The 15,540-nt window shown below is 38.2% G+C and overlaps 1 pseudogene; it reads left to right on the top strand.

Moving 5' to 3' along the window:
• The window catches only part of LOC118847173, a 52,190-nt pseudogene extending 41,192 nt beyond the window's left edge, over positions 1 to 10,998 (top strand).
• Positions 10,999 to 15,540: the final 4,542 nt, after the last annotated feature.

Raw genomic sequence — 15,540 nt, 5'->3', positions numbered from 1 at the left:
ATGTTTTGCTGCATTATAACATCACCATTACAATTCTTATATTTTAAGCAAGAAGATTTCATTTCTATTAAAGAAGCTTTGTAATTTTCTGAGAGCAATCAAGTCTACTGTGAATCATCTCTTCAAGTTTTATTATATATTGTAATAAATCTAATTATGTTATCTTTGTGCTAAACATTTTGAAAAAACTAACAGTGACAATGACAATAAAAAACAGTGCTGTTTATAGTGAAATAGTCTTGCTGGTTCTCTGATGCCATGAGCATGCTTAACTACTCTCTTCTTCAAGTCTAATTTCTGTTCCAAATCCTAAGACCAGTTGTGCCCATCCATTGCAAAAGAACTATAAAAAGCTTTATGCACAAGACTTCTGGGAGCCAAGATGGCAGAGTAAGCAGTACACTTCTGTAGCTCTCCCATATTCACCTTCAAACAGCCAAAAAATAGCACCCCAGAAAAAAATCCTAGAACAGCAGAGCCAACAGAGAGATGGTACAGGGCAGTCTTTTAACCTGGCAGACTTGGAGTATCAGCCAGAAAGGTCCATCTCATTTGGGCAAAAGGGGAGTGCATTCCAGGACAGGAAGTGTCCCAGTAAGCCCCACTTCAGCAAACCAGTGGGAGAACCTGAGCCTTAGTGTGGTGGAGCCCGGAAACACCAACACGAGGACCCCCGCCCCCCACATGCCTTAGCCAGGGAAACCAGCAGACTCCAGCTCAGAGAACCACCATGTGCTTTAGTGCATTCCTGTGTGGGCAGGTGAACTCCAGTGGCTAGACCTTCACATGCTTCAGTGTAGCACCAGGGAAACACAGAAAAAAAACCCTGGCCTCAGCACACACCAGACACCATCACTAGGACCCCGGTTCAGCACCAGGTAAGCTGCTAGACCCCTACAGAATTCAGCAGTGCCAGCTACCTCCATCCATCCCCTTAACACAGCACCAGACATGAGGGTCCCCTGTGGGCCTCAGGAGAACATCAGCACAGCACCAGGTAAACAGCCAGAGAATGCAGCCACTGGCACAAGAGGCCTGAGACAGAGCCTCTTTAACACTGGGAGCTGTATTATGAAGGCAGAATTTATGATTTCAAAGAGAATCATACATGTGTCTGAAAGGTTCAGAACTACAGGATATAAGGAATTCTCTAGGTAGAAGGCAGAAGAATTAAAGCATGTATTTAAGCTCCAAAGTAACAGACCCACAAACCAGCATCCCCATTTTGATATTTTGATCAAAAGCTTCCAGGCCCAATAAGTCCACCTCACAAGAGTAACCAGGAGGCCACAGAGAAGCATGATGGTATAAAGCAAAATCATATACATGCTTCCCCTCTACGGTAAGAAGATTACCCACTGGCCTCAAGTCCTTGCTCAGCACTCCTAGGTACACACGTGGGTCAGCTCTGCTACCGGCAGCTCCTGCTTTGGCTGTAGCTGTTTCTGGCTCCAACGGAAAAGGATCTTCAAGCCATCTTCTCTCCTCTTATAGAGTTCTTGACATCATCAAGCATGGCCTGAATGACCAGATCCCAGGCTCTGGTGATTGGTTCTTGAGTTGGCCCCTCCCCTTAAGACCCTGGGAGGTTCACATCCACATAGATTAGGTTAACACCCAATAGGGCATGGCTCTGGAGTTAACACCTCCCCTTAGCCAGCCCCATGAATCGTCACAAAGAGGTAGACTTAAACCCACATGGTCTAAAAGCCTCTGCTGTCCCAGACATGTAAACTAGGCCCTCCCTACAGTTAGCCCTACCTTGGGCCCCACCTTAGTTGCCGATCCACATCCACTAAGGTTTTACACCTAATAGGGCTCTGGGCCTGGGGCCCAGCACCTAGTAAGGCTTAATGAGATAAACTGAGTTACTCAAAGAAAACAAAGGCCATTTTGCTTACCAACACAGGAGCAGAGCTCAAATTTAACAGAAAAGGAAAAAGCCAAAAAAAAAAAAACTGATAAGCAAAAAAAAAAAACCCACAAAAAGGCAATCTGACCATAGAAAGTTATGATGGTAACTAGGAAGACCAAACACAAACCCAGAAGAGGACAACAAAGTCAAAACACCTATGGGCAAAACCCCAAAGAAAAATGGGAAGTGGTGTCAAGCCCAGAAAGAACTCATGAAGAGCTCAAAAAGGAGCTTAAAAATCATATAAGAGAAGTAGAAAAAATGAGAAAAGAAATGAGAATGATAGAAGAGAATTCTGAACAAAAAGAGTCAACAGCTTAGAAAAGTACTTACAAAATACAATTGGCCAAATTGAAAAGGAGAAACAATATACCACTGAAGAAAATGGCTCCTTAAATAGTACAGTTGACCAAATGGAAAAGAAAGCAACACCTTACAAGTTAGAATTGAGCAATTGGAAGCTAATGACTCTAGGAGACATCATGAGTCAATCAAATTCAAAAGAATGAAAGAAATGGAAGAAAATGTGAAATACCTCATGGGAAAACAACTGACCTGGAAAATAGATCCAGGAGAGACAATATCAGAATAATTGGAGTACCTGAAAGCCATAATCAAAAGGAAGAACTGAACAACATCTTTCAAGTAATTATCAAGGAAAACTACCTTGATGTCTTGGAACCATAGGGCAAAGTAGACATTGAAAGAATCCACCTTAGAAAAGAGATCATAAAATAAAAACCCCAAAGAACAATATAGTCACATTTCAGAACTATCAGGTCAAAGAGAAGAAAATACTACAAATGGCCAGAAAGAAAAAATTCAAATATTGAGGGGTCACAATCAGGATCACACAGAAATTGACAGCTGCAACATTAAAGGATCTGAGGTCATGGCATGTGATATTCTGGAAAGCAAAGAGCTAGGACTACAACCAAGAATCACTTACCTGGCAATATTAAGTGTAATACATTAAGGGAAAAACTAGGCATTCAACAAAATAAAAGTATTTCAAGCCTTTATAAAGGGAAGACCAGAACTAAGCCAAAAATTCTATCTACTATCAAATATCCTCTTATGGACTGGTATCTTGAATTTTAAGTATTTACTGCCTTCCCGTTTGGAATTCCCCCAACAGCTCAATTCATCTAACTCTAATCTCCAGCTTTATTCCTACTTATATACACATACTGGAAAGAGAACTCAATATGGACTTCAAGTTCTTCTTTTCAGATTCATAACCGTAGATCCTCATCCTTAGAAAAAATGACTATCTTACATTAATCTACTTATACATGTACAGACACATATGTACGTAAATATAAATGTGTATATATGTACATTAATGTGTGTAGATATACACATATATTCCCATGTGTGCATGTATGTATCTGTGTATATATGTGTACGTATATACACGTAAGTGTATTTATTGTGTCTGTATGTATATCTGTATTTATGTGTATTTATACATACACATACATACACATGCATATATATATATATGTATGTGTGTGTGTGTATGTGGTTATACTGTACAAATCCAAATGCACTGCTAGACACCAGGGCCCCACTAGACTATCCCAAAGCAAGCAAGATCCAGTTGTTATAATTGATTAATGAAATAAAGTGGAAGTATGAGGGAAATGGGTCATAGGAGCATTGTTTTAGAGCTGCAAAATGACCTTAGAAGTCATCTTGCCTAATGTCCTCATTTTAGAGATTAGGAAGTAGAGGCCACAGAAAGATTAAGGACCTTGTTCTAAGTTATACAGCACCAATCGCCAGTATTTGGAATTTGAACCTTAATCTTCTGAGTCCAAAAAAGCTCTCTTATATTTCACCACAGCATCTTACAAAAGGGTAGTCACCAAGAGACTGTGATCGTAAGAGAGTCACAGAGAGAGTGGTCAAGGGAATAGAGAGGAATATAAGGAGACTAATCAGGTGGCTGACAGAGAAACAGAAGGATCATAAACGAAATTGAAAATCACTAGGGAGATCCTTTACGTTTGCAAATATTCCTGAACACAGCAGCAAGAATTAGCTTTTTAAGTGTAATTTTGTTTATGTCACCCCTACACAGATCCCAGCAGTACATCCTAATTATGTCTTAATTCAAAATAAAACTCCTGAACTTGGGCTTTTGTCTTCTCAGCCAGCCAGCTCTCCTTTTTCATTGCTGTCTTCTTCTCCCGTTGTACCCATGATCTCTTTTTTAGTTTTCATGTGTCCAGGATGCCATCAATCATTCCAGGAAAGCCTTCTTACCCTTAAAAAACAAAGAAAGACAAAAACAAGACAAAAGGATATGAATGAATGCCTTCACATTTTTACAAAATCATTCAAGAGGTTTGCTTAAGTTTAAGTTTTAGAGAAATGCTTTCTTTTAGCATAATTTTTGCAAATAAATACTTTTTCAACTTTTAAAGATATATTACCCAAGAAAAACAAATAATACATTTTTGGAAAATGTATAGGACACTAGTCTTTTGATTTTTTATAGAAAATGATTTTCCAAGTTAATGATTTCACTAAATTCATTAGGATATTCTTCATTATAACCAATTCCAATGTCTTTACCTTTTTATTTTTTCTTTGATGGAATGGTATTTTAATAGTGCCTTCTGATTGTATGAATGTCTTTATAATTACATATTCCCTGGATAAGGGATATCTTAAGATTCAAAATGTATAGCTGCCAAATAAGGTACAATTTTCTGTTTATTATTGAGGGGAAAAAGGTCCTTTTCACTGGAATAATAACTTGTTTCAGACTCTCTTATACTTGAAAAAAAAGAAGCGTGAATTAAATGAACCAGTTGAGGACCATTTTTTTAGCAAATGCAGCAAAACTGATTCTTAGCATTTGAATCCATTTATGGTAATTATAAATTGAGCTAATCAAACAACATGAAAAATAGCAGGTTCTTTTTTTTAACCTCTCCTCCACCCCTCACCCCCTCCACTCATATATGTCCTTGGAGTCATGACCTTATGCCACTGAAAGGAGCTTTGAGCAGAGTCAGTGACTTATCCTGGCAGGACTCCACTGTGAGGAATCATAAGCAGCAGGAACAGCCATAGATGCCATAGCCTCTAATGCAAATCAATGCAAAAAGGCTATACAGAAGAACCCAATAAACAGCCTGGGTCAGTGGCAGAAAACCTGCCAATTCAAAATAATAAGAGTTAATTTGGCTCTGACGTATCTACCTCTGACATCTTTTCATCCAACAATTCCAGAGATTCTTCTTCAAAGTAACAGATTTTACACCCCCTACTCAGAGATATGCAAAATATGCTTATAGGTTTTTTGTAATGCTAATATTTGAAAACGTGTTTTTTTCTTTGTGAATTGTAGGTTGGCTACTAGTTTTTCCAGGGGAGAAAAACAAATAGGAAGAAAAAAAAAGCACCTTTCCAGCATTTACATTTGTTTGTCACTGTGGATGTGGAGAGTCCAAAGATTTATACAGGTAGGAATGAATAAGGAATACCAATATTTTTCTTCAATGAAGTGACTTCTAGACTTTATGACCATTTTTATTTGGGGACAGCTAAAGAATGTACAATGAGTATTTAGAAAAAATAATGTCCTCTGGGTTATCCAATTATTCCCAATGGCATTTATAACAAATTTTACAACATGTAACTCGATTTTATTCAAGAGTGTTTCTTAATTTTGTCAAACATAATGACTCTCTTTTAACAACTTGATTTGCACTTCTTGGGAATGAGTAATTATACTAAGTAGTCAATAGGTTACTAAAGGACTGAGTCATTGCTTTTACATGCAATGGTAACTATTCCACATTATCGGGGACGAGGTGTTCCACATAAGCCAATTTTCTAAGAGATAATTTTCCAGAACACAAATACCAGAGGACAGAATAAGATAGGAGTTTTAGCATCTAGTCAGTAAGGAAGCAGGAGATTTATGGGAGCTGAAAGAGCAGGGCAAAGTAGATTGTCTAAAACCCAGGGAACTCCTCTGAGTTGAAGGAGTAATGTATGCAAGCAGAGGACACAGGTGCTACACGATAGTAAAAAATGAAGAGCATAATAATTTACACAGGTTTTTTTTTTCTTTCCTGCCTCAGGCTCAGTGTTTTCATATGGTTCCTTTGGAGTCAGGAACCAATCCCAGCATGGCTAACATGGGCTGAGCAGGTAATTGGGAACACCTGGCTGAGGTGGCAGGCATGTGGATAGGAGCAAGCCATTGCTTCTGGCAAACAAACCTTGACACGTTGCAGTTGGGAAAAATGTAAGTTCAGGACAAACAACAAAAGGGACTGTGAGAATTTAATGGATGGCAGATAAAGAACTAGTTATTATAGGAATCTAGGGACCTTCTGAACAACTTCACTAGATTTTTGAATTTGACCTCATAGAGGTTGAGTCAAACACGTCAGTCAAAGCAGAATGTATGTGTTGACACAGCCTCAAGTTTCCGAACAAATGGATTCTCTTGACACGGAAAATGTGAGGCAAGTAAAAAGTTAGCAGAATACACACACGTACACATATGCATATATACACATGTACATATATATAGGTGTACATGCATATACATACATATATAATATAGATATATACCTTTATCTATCTATCTACCTACCTATCTATCTATCTATCATCTGTACTCTCTTCTTTTAAAATCTTGGTTTGGACTTCTTGGGGATGAGTAATTGTACCAAGTAGTCAATAGGTTGCTAAAGGACTGAAACATTGCTTTTACATGCAATATTAACTATTTGTACCATATATATGTATATGTACATATATATATATATATATACACGCACACACACTTACCTATATACATATACACATACACACATATATATACATATACATACTATATAAATACACATATGCATATACTATATGCGCATATTATATACATATATGTATGTATCTATGCATGTTTGTGTGTGTATATATGTGTGTGTATATGTATATATACACACACATACACACACACATATATATTATATATATATATATATGCACACATAGATACAGAGAGAGAGAAAGACACAGAGAGACAGAGAGAAAGCGAGTGTAAATGTGTGTGTGTGATTCCATTGGTATAGAAATCTGCTCCCAGTGAGAAACCAGCACTAGCAATGATGATTTGTACCTTCTCTTCAATTTATTCTGTGAAATTAGGGTCTCTTAACCTGAAGGTCATTAACTATTATATGTATATATTTATTGTCTCCATATATCTTATATATAGAAATACACATACATACATGCAAACACACACACACACACACACACACACACACACACACACACATGTATATAGTCCTATGTATTCAAACACTTTTTAAAGAAAGGGTCCATAAACTTAACCAGGCCACCAAAGGGGTCAATGATCCCCAAAGAGTAAGAACTCCTGTTTAAGAGTTGCCCTGGATACTAAGAAGTTAAATGACTTGTTTAAGGACACACAAAGCAAGGCCAGACTTAAACCTAGGTTTCTCTGACTCTGGCCCTATCTTTATCAAATATGCCATGGATATAGGTAACAGAATCAAAGAATTGAGAGCTTTGCATCCATGAAAAGAATACCACTAGAACGTCCCTGATAAGGTGTTACATTGCCGAATTTTCATTAAGTACACCCTGTTGTGTTTTTTAAACATATTGCCATGGGAGATTGAGTTAATTTCTTCCTGGTTTAGAATTCATATTATCACTATTGCACTTAATTAGTGAAACTAACACTTCCCTTCCAAGGACTAAAAGTGCATTATGGAATAAGGATATAATCAAACAGATGCCTGACCAACACTATTTGGATTGAATCGAGCTCAGAAAACCTTGAGCTTCATTCATTTCTGACATTCATAGGTATGTCACCAATATTCATATGTTAAAAACAAATGTCTGAAAATGCACATATTGAAAGAAGCATATACCATCAATTTTTCATCATCACTATTATTATTTTTATTATTTTCTTCCCTAGAAACTTTTGTGGCAAGAAGTTAAAAAATGATTAGTCAGGACAATTTGTATCTGAGAAAAAGTAATTTTTAGCAAATTATATTGAAGTTAAGAGAAACTTTTAATTTTATTATTAAATCCATGATGCATAAAACATTAAGTACGTAGATTTAACCTTCCATACTGAATTCTTCATAAAGGCAGAGATAAATATAGGATTTTGTAACTATCTTGCGAATTTAAGCTGGAAAATAATTGGAGGCAGCTAAATGGCATAATTTTTTGATTCTGGACTTGACATTGTGAAGATATGAGTTCACATCACCTGGGCTTTTTGGTTCAGCCTCAGTTTCCTCAGTGGTATAGTAAAAATAATAATACCATGACCTTCTCAGAGCTGTTGCGAGGAGGAAAAACGATAATATTTTTAAAGCACTTTGAAAACCTTAAATGATAAATGCTAATTGTAGCTATTATTTTATTAATGATAATTTTGTGCTAGGTAATCAAGGCCCTGCCCTCACTTTTTATTTTTATAGGAATTCTCCCTTATTTTGCTGGAATTATTTGGATCAGTGGTTCCATACTTTGGACTTTGGAAATATTGTGATAGAGCATGGAATTACTGCAAAGGATCTACAAGGCCATATGTGTAGTTAGCAATGACAGTTTCTCAATTAATGGATGACTATTAGTATAGCTTCTGTTATGAGGCAGTCCATAAGGGTTTGTTTAATGTTAAAAGTGGAGATCTTCATACTAGAAAAGTTTAGGAATCACTGATTTAGATGATATTCCTTTACTTATATATGCCATTTGGCTAATGATATCACTTAAAGTAGTATCATTAGGCTTTCCCTAAAGAGTTTTACCTCTTTTCCGGTGTTTTAAAAAGTGCTCAGTTAGGAGTCCTGAACTTACTCAGTAGAATTCAATCCAAAATGTAATTAAAAACACAAACAAAATTTGGCAGGTGTACCTTGCCAACAATATTTGGATTTTAATCAAACTCAGAACACCATGAGGTTCATTCATTCCTGATGTTCCTTTACATTGCACCAAAATTCATGGTAAATAAAAACAGGAAAACTATGTATCATTGAGGAATTGCATAGACCTTCAAACTTTACCTTATTTCCTTCCCTACGTATGAATCTGAGTGTCTATATGCTTTCTGTATGAAGTGAATGAGACATTTTGAAAGATTCAAGATTTGTATCATAGATTTGCAGCACATTTATGAATTGCTTTGAAAACTGTGTTCATAAATACATGATCTTTAACATTCTAGCATTAATGGGAGCAAAGTTAGAAATATGCTTCCATATGCATGCTTTTATAGCATATTTCTTATCCTCCCACAGGTGACCAGATGTTCTGTTATTTCAATACCAGAATGTGTCTAAGCAGACCTTATTTTGTTTGCTAAGGAAAATGCTTTGGATAAAGTTATCTAAGGTACTTGTTTATTTCCCAACTGAGTGACAAACCAAGTTTGTGTTTCTCAGAGGGATTTAATATCACTCTATTCCACAACTGCCAATGAATGTGAAAGTCAATACAAATAATGGCATTAATGTATCAGGACTGAGTCTGGTAAAATAGTTATGTCTCACTCACTATATTATTGTAGTTTTTCAGAAACAAATATATTCTTATATTTTAATTTATTAATTTTGAAAAGGGAAGAACAAAAAATTGAATGAAATTTTAATGTTGTAAGGTACACTTGGAGAGAAAGCCTACTAAAGAATTTCAGTAGTACTAAAAACATGCTCCAAACAAGATTGAGGGCTATTGGTTCCAAGTGACCCAGAGAAACTACTTTCACCATACTCTGGATGATGGTGGAACACCTGAAAAATACCAGGGCTTATGAAGTGAATAGCTACTAAGAGCAAATGCTGGCCCAGTATTTATAAGCTTCAAGTAGGGTTCCATTGATGTCTACAAGAAGGACTCTAGATACCAGATTCAGGACCCAACGCCCTATTGTAGAGTCTACGTTGGCTTTATTGAGTTAACAAGACTCTTACGGGTCCTGGGGAGAATTTGAAGGTTTTGTGGCTGTGGTGAGCAAGTCATTGAATGCCAAGTTTGAGCACCTGATGGAGTGTGTGGAGCAGTTGCTGAAGGAGCAGCTCTGGCTTCCAAATTTTGAGAAGGATAAGTTGTCTTATCCATCATTGGATGTTCTCACTTTTGCTGGCTCTGAGATCCCTGCTGTCATCAACATTCCCAACTATTCTGTGGCAGAATGACAGCTTCACTGCCTATTGTAGCCAACAGGAAAAGCTTGCCTTCCTGGAAGAAGGACTTTTATATTCTCTAGAAATGACTCTCCTTTGAAGTTCAGATAGACCATGGCAGCAGGAGGCTTCTGATACAGGGTGAAAAAAAAGGGGTATTCAACTTTGACCAAAACACTATGACCAACCCAGAGTCAGGGGAGCAAATCAGAAGCTGGTACCAAAGTGGAGAGACCCAAGACAGCAAATTTAGCACCATTGCATACATCTATGAGGAGTGTCAGGCAGAGTGTGGGGTTGTACCTTTGTCTCAGTGCCCAAGTCATGAAGATCTTTGGGGCTGGGCTGCCCAGAGATGGAAGATATGCTGTATATGAAGTGGCTAAACATGATTTTTCCAGTCCTGCTGCAGACTGGGAGGAAATTAGTTACAGTAGTTTGCACCACTGGCTCTGATGGGCTTTTGGTTCTGATACTTTGGGTTCCCTTGAATCAGCAAAAGATCACTTTGGTTGGCAAGTCCACTCTGGCGCAATTCCTGGGGCAACTCCAGGTGCTGAAATTAACAGGGATGTGGTGGCAGGGCCAATGTTGTGCCAGGGTACTCTGATGTCCCTGAAAATTTTCCCACTCTCAGGGACACAGTGCTGCTGTTGAAGAAGGCTCACAAGCATCCAGCTCAACACCTGCTGAGAAAATTCAGAAGTATAACTCCTTAGGTATGAGGCCTTTACCACCAAATTTATTTGTTCATTCTCTGAATACTTCTCTGAAGATGAGTTCTTGCTAGGGAAGGTTCTTACTGGGCTGACCAAGGCTGATGCTCACTTCCTGAGGGCTCTCAAAGAAGTCTCACCCCCTTTCCCTTAAAGCAGCCCTACATAACCTGTGGCTTGTAGGCTAATTGTGGCATGCTAAAGGATTTCCTCTACATACAAAGAATGTTTTCATCTACATTCTTTGAGAGCTGCCTGAAATTCTTTCACATGCAGCAAGTGGCACACTGAGGTTGTGCAGGCCTGCCTTAAGGCCCGAAGAAGATGTCGAAGCAGCCTTGCCCATACTATACTTCTCCTGACATCAGCCCCTCCCCCTTTTAGGTTTTGAAAGGGAATGAGCTAAGGTAGACATGGATTGGGCCTATTGCCCTGGATGTCTTGTTTGTGCTGCATAGTAGGAGTGGGAAGTGGCAGGAATTTGGGGAGCCCTCAACAAAGAGATAACAACAACCTATCTCCCTCCATCTCCACACGAGGACCAGGCAGAATGGCTCAGAGTGGAGAACAGGGCCCAACAGATACCTAACACTCAATAGCTGTGGGAGCCTGGACCAAATTATTTCTCTTTGAGCCAGTTTCCTTTGCTTTACCAGAGAAGATACTGTCCTCTCTGCCTATCTCACACAGAGTTGTTGTCAAGAACAGATTTGTAACCCTTAAAGAGTTATGGGCTAAGGGGGAAAAAAGAAACAATCTATAACTTTATTTCAAAGTTGATTTGTGTATATACACTTTTGAGTAAAACCTAAAAAATAAAGATTGTTGTGTCAGGTAAGAAAATTCAAAAGGGTGAAAAGGGGAAGAAGGAGGAAGGATATGACTTAGAAAATGGAAGGACAAAAAAGGTGATAGAGAAGGAAGGAAAGAGAGCAAAAGTGATAAAGAGATGGAAGAATGGGAAAGTATTGTGCTTTTCCATTTTGAAATAGGAACCAAGAATGTCAACAAAGGTTCAACCAGAGTTTTAAGAGTATCAACTAGTGGAATGGTGATTTTAGTTGACTCCTTGCTTTTCTAAATCTACTTCTGACTTATAAAAGTATAAGGATTTACCAAATAGAAAAATGGAATCACTGGTAAGTAGTGGCTATCCAACCATAGAATTCAAGATAGATGGGGGCGGAGCCAAGATGGCAGCTGGAAAGCAGGGACTTGCCTAGGGCTCTCCCCCAGGACCCTCCAAACACCAATAAAAAATGGCTCTGGACAAATTCTAGAATGGCAGAACCCACGAAATAGCAGAGGGAAGCAGGGCTCCAGCCCAGGACAGCCTGGATGGTCCTATCGCACACGGAGCTGGGAGCAGAGCAGAGCCCAGACCAACCAGACCAGGAGCCGGGTGGAACAGGCCCTAGCACCCTGAATCAGTGAGCTGTGGCAGTAACCAGACTTTTCAACCCACCAACACCAAAGACAACAGACAAGGTTAGTGGGAAAAGCTACGGGGATAGAGTGAAAGGAGTTCCTGGTTTGGCCACTGACCCAGGGGCAGTGGAGGTGGTGCAGCTACAGAACTACAGCTGCAGTTGCTTCTGACCCCAGGCCAACCTGGTGGGAGGAATTAAGTGGAAGATCAGAGCAGGAGTGCAGAGCCTGCTTAAGATCTAAGTCAGGTCTGGGTTGGTGGTTCTTGGGGGAGGAGAAGCACTGGTGTGGCAGAACTGGCTGTATAGAAATAGCTCTGAAAACAATAGCGCATCCCCTCAAGCTTGGAACAAAGTATTCTCTAATCTACAAGCAGACATACCCCGCCGAAAAACTCGAGGGTTAAGTAGTTGGCTGGGAACATGGCCAGGGAGTGAAAATGGACTCAGATTCAGACTCAGACTTTGGAATCTTTCTTGGTGACAAAGAAGACCAAAACATATAGTCAGAAGAAGTCAACAAAGTCAAAGAGCCTGCATCAGAACCCTCCAAGAAAAACATGAACTGGTCTCAGGCCATGGAAGAGCTCAAAAAGGATTTGGAAAAGCACGTTAGAGAAGTAGAGGAAAAATTGGGAAGAGAAATGAGAATGATGCAAGAGAACCATGAAAAACAAGTCAATGACTTGCTAAAGGAGACCCCCAAAAATACAGAAGAAAACAAAACCTTAAAAAATAGACTAACTCAAATGGTAAAAGAGCTCCAAAAAAACAACGAGGAGAAGAATGCCTTGAAAGGCAGAATTAGCCAAATGGAAAAGGAGGTCCAAAAGACCACTGAAGAAAATACTACTTTAAAAATTAGATTGGAGAAGTGGAAGCTAGTGACTTTATGAGAAGTCAAGATATTATAAGAGAACCAAAGGAACGAAAAAATGGGAGATAATGTGAAATATCTCATTGGAAAAACCACTGACCTGGAAAATAGATCCAGGAGAGATAATTTAAAAATTATTGGACTACATGAAAGCCATGATCAAAAAAAGAGCATAGATATCATCTTTCAAGAAATTATCAAGGAGAACTGCCCTGATACTCTAGAAACAGAGGGTAAAATAAAAATTGAAAGAATTCACAGATTGCCTCCTCAAAAAGATCCCCAAAAGAAAACTCCTAGGAATATTGTAGCAAAATTCCAGAGCTCCCAGATCAAGGAGAAAATACTGCAAGCAGCCAGAAAGAAACAATTTGAGTATTGTGGAAACATAATCAGAATAACCAAAGATCTAGCAGCTTCTACATTAAGGGATAGAAGTGCTTGGAATATGATATTCTGGAGGTCAGTGGAGCTAGAATTAAAACCAAGATCACCAACCCAGCAAAACTGAGTATCATGTTCCAAGTCAAAATAGGGACTTTCAATAAAATAGAGGATGTTCAAGCTTTCTCAGTGAAAAGACCAGAGCTGAATAGAAAATTTGACTTTCACACAAAAGAATCAAAAGAAGCATGAAAAAGTAAACAAGAAAGAGAAATCATAAGGGACTTACTAAAGTTGAACTGTTTTGTTTACATTTCTACATGGAAGATGATGTGTATGATTCATGAAACCTCAGTATTAGGGTAGCTAAAGGAAATATACTATACATCATATATATATATATATATATTATATATATATATATATATATATGTGTGTGTGTGTGGTGTGTGTGTGTGTGTGTATGTATGTATATATATAGAGACACATACATATATGTCTGTGTGTATATATAGATACATATATATGTGTGTGTATATGTGTATGTGTGTATGTATGTATATACATATGTGTGTGTATGTGTATATATACATATACATATACATATACATATACATATACATATACATACAGAGGGAACAGGGTGAGTTGAATATGAAGGGATGATATCTAAAAAAATAAAATGAAGGTAAGAGATGAGAGAGGAATATATTGAGAGAGGGAAAAAGGGAGAGATAGAATGGGGTAAATTATCTCACATAAAAATGGCAAGAAATAGCGGTTAGGTTGGGAGAAAAGAGGGGGCAGGTGAGGGGGAATGAGTGAATCTTGCTCTCATCATATTTGGCCTGAGGAGGGAATAACATACACACTCAATTGGGTATCTTACCCCACAGGAAAGAAGGAGGAAGTAGATAAAAAAGGGGGCTTGATAGAAGGGAGGGCAGATAGGGGAGGAGGTAATCAAAAGCAAACACTTTTGAAAACGGACAGTTTCAAGGGAGAAAACTGGATAAAGGGGGATAGGACAGGAAGGAGCAAATGTAGTCTTTCACAACATGAGTATTGTGGAATGGTTTTGCATAATGATACACATGTGGCCTATGTTGAATTGCTTGTCTTCTTAGGGAGGGTGGGTGGGGAGGGAAAAGGGGAGAGAATTTGGAGCTCAAAGTTTTAAAAGAAGACATTCAAAAAAAATTTTTGCATGCAACTAGGAAATAAGATATACAGGCAATGGGGCATAAACATCTATTTTGCTCTACAAGAAAGTAAGGGAAAAGGGGATGGGGGGGTGTGGGGTGACAGCAGGGAGGGCTGACTGGGGAACAGGGAAATCAGAATATATGCCACCTTGGAGTGGGGGGAGGGTAAAAATGGAGAGAAAATCTGCAATTCAAACTCTCATGAAAATTAATGATGATAATGAAAAATATTAAATAAATAATTATATAAACAACAAAAAAGAATTCATGACAGATAAAGAAGAAAAAATGAGCCATCCTATGCTCACTGGATTTTGGGAGGACAGATTTCAAGTAATTCAAACAAAAGATATATTTTTGTGGCTTGGAATTCTACTGGGGAAGTTGATCCTATAGGGATGACATTTTCCGCCTAATAAAACTTTGGACCAAAAACACTTCCCACTGCTATTCTTATGAGAAAAAGAAGCAGGAGCTGTTAAAACAAATGGATTTAATGATACACAGAATGTATTGATCAGACTGAATTTTTAAGGTACGTATGTAAACGACGGAAGGAAGGGCTTTTAAATGGCAAAAAAAAAATGATAAATCATAAAATATCGGGGTTTTAAGGAACCTTAAGAGGAATTAGTAATTGGTCTATAGAACAATACCATAAAGATACTGTAAGAAGTACATAATTTGAATGTGATGAAAATAAGACAACATAATGTTTTTTGAAAACTCTACCTGGGGACCAATGGAAAAATTAAAGGATTGTCTAGGACTGCCTCTTGGGATGATGACACAGTGACAACTGA

The sequence above is a fragment of the Trichosurus vulpecula genome, chromosome 4 (assembly GCF_011100635.1).
Source record: "Trichosurus vulpecula isolate mTriVul1 chromosome 4, mTriVul1.pri, whole genome shotgun sequence".
NCBI classification, from domain to species: Eukaryota; Metazoa; Chordata; class Mammalia; order Diprotodontia; family Phalangeridae; genus Trichosurus; species Trichosurus vulpecula.
This window is presented reverse-complemented; position numbering and strand designations above follow the sequence as displayed.